The sequence below is a fragment of the Amborella trichopoda genome, chromosome 3 (assembly GCF_054954075.1).
Source record: "Amborella trichopoda isolate Santa Cruz 75 chromosome 3, AtrichopodaSantaCruz75HAP2 v2.0, whole genome shotgun sequence".
NCBI lineage: Eukaryota > Viridiplantae > Streptophyta > Magnoliopsida > Amborellales > Amborellaceae > Amborella > Amborella trichopoda.
This window is the reverse complement of record NC_142338.1, coordinates 10818166-10824165: the sequence shown is the minus strand read 5'-3', so window position 1 is coordinate 10824165 and position 6000 is coordinate 10818166.

Here is a 6000-nt window from a genome sequence, read left to right as displayed (position 1 = left end):
ACATATTTTCGTGCCATCTCAAGAATTTTCAACTCCAAAATTACATCTCATAACTAAGTTTGTGTTAAAAAAAAACAATTGTCTCGCTAATCACCACTTAACTCTCTCTCTTTCTCCAACTCATCACCTTCACCGCCTCTATTCTCTCTCTCCAGAACTATTCCACATCATTCCACCGTGTGTTGGTTACGTTGTGGTGAAAAAAAATGGACGGTGGAAGACCATAAAAAGGGGCCACATTCAACATATTTAGGGAATCCGAAAATCCATCAAAAAATGGAGAGATATACGATAAAAGAAAGTTAAAAAGAAGGTTATGGTCCCCAAAGACATACATTTTTGTTATCAAAATCATTTCTATTACATCAATGAAAAAGTGAAATATCATTGAGTCCATACTGCCTCCTCTTCACCTCTATTATATTTCTTTTTTATTTTCTGATCAAATTATTTATCAACGCTTTCGCAAAATTCCACCAGTTTGAAGGTGCGCATGACTTGATTATTTAAGATTGCAGCGCTATGCAGATCACGAAATTAAAAGTTGGCAACAATAAAACTTGAGATAATATCTGACGATGAGCATTGTTCTTCCCATTAATAGCATTGTTATACTTTGACGAGGAACCTTGGCCTAGAAAGAGAGAGCCCAGCTAAGGTTGGTTTGTTAGCTCAAAGCCCGGAGCCTTTATGTGTGGAATGTTGTGGCAATGGAGCCCCCAGCCCCGAAAAGCACATTCAGCCCATCAACCAATCTCCAAGCCACTGCACCAACCCAAGCCATGGTGCTTCACCCTGTGAGACCCGTGAGCGTGAGCAGAGGTGCCGGGGAGCCATGGCCGCAAGTGCAACCAACTCCTCAGCCTGAGGCACCCCTGCAAACATCTTCTCCTCTGTAGAAAAATTGAATGAACAGAAGCTCTTCCTCCTGTTCTCGTAGTTGTGCGCTCTCCAAATCCTTGTCCACCTTTTGTGCATGCTCCTCAAGCTCATTCGCCTTTCTCAAACCATGGCTGAGCTCCTCGTAAGTTTTCGACTGCCCCATCTTCGCAGTTATGGTGACGTTGCGTTCTCTTGTTCTTTTGTTGTTGCTCTTGTTTGTGTGAGAAGAAAATTGAGAGATAAGAGAGAGAGATATCAATTCCAAGATCTCTTCAATGTACCCAATAAATCATGGAGGAACTGCAAACTAAATATGCGAGGAGCTAAGTGATTAAAGGAGATGAAAAGTACCCAAGTCTACTTTCATAAAAAACCCTGCAATTTTGTTGAAATTGCCCTAGAGCTTCAGAAAACATTGCCTTAGAGCTTCAGAAAACATCGCCCTAGAGCTTCATAAACCATCAGGTTGGTTGTAGAGTAACTAATGAAGGAAAATCTTAATCAGAGATTCAGAATTTAAAATCATGTGTTAAAGATCCCATACCTAGACATTTCAAGACTCCACACTCTTACCATATGCCTCACTTCGAAGGCCTTCCCTCTCATAGTACTCTTTTGTTTTTTTTGGTAGTTCAGATGTAGGAATCGAACTTGAAATGCAGTGAACTGCATGTAAGCTGCTAACCACTCAAGCCCAAGTTTGATTCCTTCTCAAACTGCTTTCACCTCTCAAACCCTTTTTCCCATTTGGGCATATTAAATTTTGTGAATAGTCATGTTTTTAGTTTTGGGAAAACTTACCATACATTTTCCCCCTATATATTTTACATATGTCTCTCATCTCCTAGCCACTTGATTTGAGAGAGCAACTAGAATAGCTTCAATTATTATATCATAAGTGAGGCATTGACCATACCATTTGATCTTGATATAACTTTTAAGAGCATTTTGTTTTTAATGCTTTTCTACAAATCAATATAAAATTCGGTGTGTGTCATCATCTCAAAGGCGTGAACCTAAAAAAATTTATAAAAAAATATTTCTAAAAAGTAAAATAACTAAAATACCCCTAAAACTTTCAGAGATATTTTGATCATTTAATTTTATTGAGAATATTTGTTTGTAAATGCAGCCTTAAGAGAGGATTAGTCTCCCTAAAATTTGGCATCTATATCATTTCTAAAAAAAAATTAAAATAAAATGGTGTTGAGGTGCGACATTATGATATAATCCACTTCAACCATTCATTCAGATCAAACGGCTGGGAGATGAAGGATGTAGTTAAAATATATACGGTAGGGATGGATAGTAAGTTTTCCCTTTTAGTTTCTTACCCATTTAAAGAGTGATACACATCTCAGCATAATATACCACAATTCATAGCGATCCTTAATTTTTTTAACCCTCTTTATTTATTTATGGAAATATATACAATAAGACCAATTGCTTTTGAAACAAAGAGGTCACGATCATCATTGATGCTAAATTTGAAATCGGGTAGTTGAGGAGATATCATTCTTTAGACAAAGTCCGAAATAAATTTCTCAAATGTTGTGACACACCTTTTATCTATTGGATTTTACACCAAATGTATAAAAATAATTGTGATCTCCTTGTACAAAAAATAACTAATCTAATAATATATGATCCCTTTATTTATATATGCCACCGAAATGCCCCTAAGACTACAAAAGTGGACAAAACATTCTTTTCATCTATTCTCATAAAAGCAAATAAAATTTTTCAAGGTTGCCCATAAAGGCAAGAAGGACTATTTCTTAAACTGAACATTGGAGTGTCCAAACAAGTTCTAAACTAGAGAGAGAGCTAAATTACTTGCTCTTAGCTACATCACAATCGTATATTATTGAGAGAGAGATATAGGCATAGTGTGGTTCCTCTAGCAAATTTTTTTTCCCTTAGTAAGTCAATTTGAAAAGGGTAAAATAGCTTTCTCTTATGGGGTTCGCAAGCGTATAGTGTTTTTCACAAAAGTGGGGATGAGAAATCCATATTACTCTTTTTTTTTTTTTTGACCAAAGTCATAAAATTTTATTGCTAAAATTTAGACCAGAATTACATCATTCAGGATAAGAATAGACTCAAGCGAAACATCTCTTCTGACTAAACCATCGACAATACTATTGGCCTCCCTATACACATGATGGGAAGATATAAACAATATTTCTGCCAAATCCATCACTCTTCCAAAAATTGACCGAAGCATCCAAGGAACTCTTTGCTCTTTGTTACACCAGCTTATCTCGTTTAAAAAATCGTCTTCCACCACGATGAAATTCCCCAAATTCATAGATTTAATGAACAATAGTCTTCTGAGCAAAGCTGTGAATTACGCAATCTCGTACTACTCCTCCAATACCTGCTTCGCTTGGATTACCAAGGGAACTACCATAAAAGTTTAACTTTAAGCACCCTTGAATAGGAGGTAACCACCGACCTACATGCCTTGTCCTTACCATATTAGAGAAACCAAGGTTCACTAAGTTTAGCCTTACATTAATCTCAGTGATACCCCTACCTTCTTTAGTGACAGAAAGCCAGGTCCAAGTGGTATGGATTATATGCTCAAGGATACAATCAAAGGAAAGTACAATCCCTTCAAAGATGCGTCGATTACACTTTTTCCATATCTCCCAACACACTGCCACTTTAATTATTTCCCACAAGATAGACCCCAACTTCCGTAAGGCCAGAAAGTCCAGTTGTGATATAATACCCAGCATATCCCGAGGTAAAGCCACCCTGAATCCTAACATATTTAGAAAGAATTCCCAAATTTTCGAAGCAAAGCGACAATGTACCAAAAGATGTGAAACATATTCACCATCTTCTTTGCACATCAAGCAAACATTGGGCAAGACCTACCTCTCTTGATAAGATTGTCTATGGTCCACCTTACTCATGATTAGCGGAACAGACCAAAAGTCTTCACCGAAGGATGGAGGATTAAATATTCCATTGATGTTTTTGCTCTATGTTAGAAGGAAACTTGTTTCATGTGGTAGGGACCACATTTCTACATTTGTGGTCCCAAAGGTATAAAGCATCCATCTTAAAGATGGATGCAAATACGTAGTCCATTTAAAAATAATTGAAATTAACGATCCAAATGTTTTTTTAATAAAATTATTATTTTTTATTTTTAAATTTTTTTTTTTTTATCATATTTATGATCTCTATGTTAAAGATTATATGTCCTTAAAAATTAAACCTCAAAAATAGATTTTTAAGAGGTGACTTATTTCTATATGGACTCGTAGAAACCATGCCCTTTTTAGGATTCATGTTGCCATCCCATTGGCATTATTTTTTAATAGGTGATAATAAGATGTATTTTCTTTTTATCTAATCAATGATGGGACCTTCCTTAAGTTCCATTGCATGAAAGGCATCCAATTTTATTATGAAAAGGTGCTTTTGAAAATGCAGGCATGTATAAAAAGCCCAAGATTTCGTACTCCCTCATGTATAACTCAATTTAAGAGTATTTTAGGGGGAAATGTTTCTATACTTCCCCTATAGCATAGAAGATCTATGCTTCCCCTACCATCCAGCCATCCAATTTTGATCAAGAGAGCCACTCAACATTTGATCTTGATCTTAGATTCAATGTCTCAAAGTATTTTATTTTTAGTTTTTTTTATACAATTTGTATGAATATGAAATTTGGTAAGTGTCATCTTCTCATTAGGGTGCACCTATTAAAAATATTTAAAATAATTTTTCGATAAAATATAATGACCAAAATACCCCTTGAATATTTCATAGGTATTTTGGCCATTTTATTTTATTGGAAATATTGTTTTTATATTTTTTGCTAGTGAGAATTTAATAGAGGATTGGACGTCCAAAATTTCGTGTAAAAATAGTTTATAGAAAAAAATTTAAAATAAAATAGTGTAGAGACGTGATATTGTGATTGGGGCAATCTTAGCCCTCTATCTAGAATGGGCGGTTCGATAAGGGGAAGTATATAAGTTTTAGGCAGCAGGAAAGCATAAAAAGCTTGCCCATTTTTAGGACCTTAAATTTTGGGGGCATAATCTCTTCAATCAATCTAATGATTAACTTCAAAAAAAAGGGAAAAAAAAACGCAAAGCACTATATGTGCCTGAAAAAGATAAACTTCCAAGATTAAATAGTGATTGTCCAAATTTACTCGCTCATATATGAGTATTAAGAACTCAAAATCTAAATGCGGTGAATTTTAAAAAACAATAGTTTGGTGATTGTTAGGTGGATCCAATAATGTCAATTCGAAAAATCCTCCAGAGTAGCTCTTTCGCTTGACTAAGTGTTCAATATTTTCGCGCTCAAATATGGCAAACAAGCTTATAAATTGATCTCGGGTACTATATTAAACCCATGAAGACGCGCTCAAATATGGCAAACAAGCTTATAAATTGATCTTGGGTACCATATTAAACCCATGAAGACGCGCTCAAATATGGCAAACAAGCTTATAAATTGATGTTAAGTACCATATTAAACCATGAAGATTTGTGTTTCACCTCCTAACCTTCAATTGAGATTCAAAATCAACATTTTTGGAATTGGAACACAAGTGCTTAGACTTCATTTTAAAAGAAATATATCAAGCTATTTTTTCTTATTTTAGGCAATTATTGGAAAAATATGAAATTTTAGACATAGAATCGGAGATGTCAACATCTTGACCGAGACTAGCTCAAGCCCGCTTTAATAAAATAAAATAAAATCAATGAGTGCTGCAGTTTGCATTATTACATATGCACCAATCTTTTGAAAAATCATTGGTTTAGATGGAAATCGTCGATTCAGATCGAAAATCATTATAGTTGAACCGAATTCTAAAATATATCGAGAACTGGTTGTGTTCCCTAAAACTGGCCACTTTAAGCCGGTCTATACCAATTCAAATCGGTATGCTAGCATCACTGGCCCACCAATATTGGGCCAAACAAACACCTCCATGGGGCACCTTTTGCGCAGTTTGCCTTTTTAAAGGGGTAAGCCGCAAAGCACTTGGTTGCCCTTTGTCCCCTGCCACATATGTGATGTGGGACAGAAGGTTAACAACGTTCCACATTCTCTCCCATTCATTTATTTATTTATTTT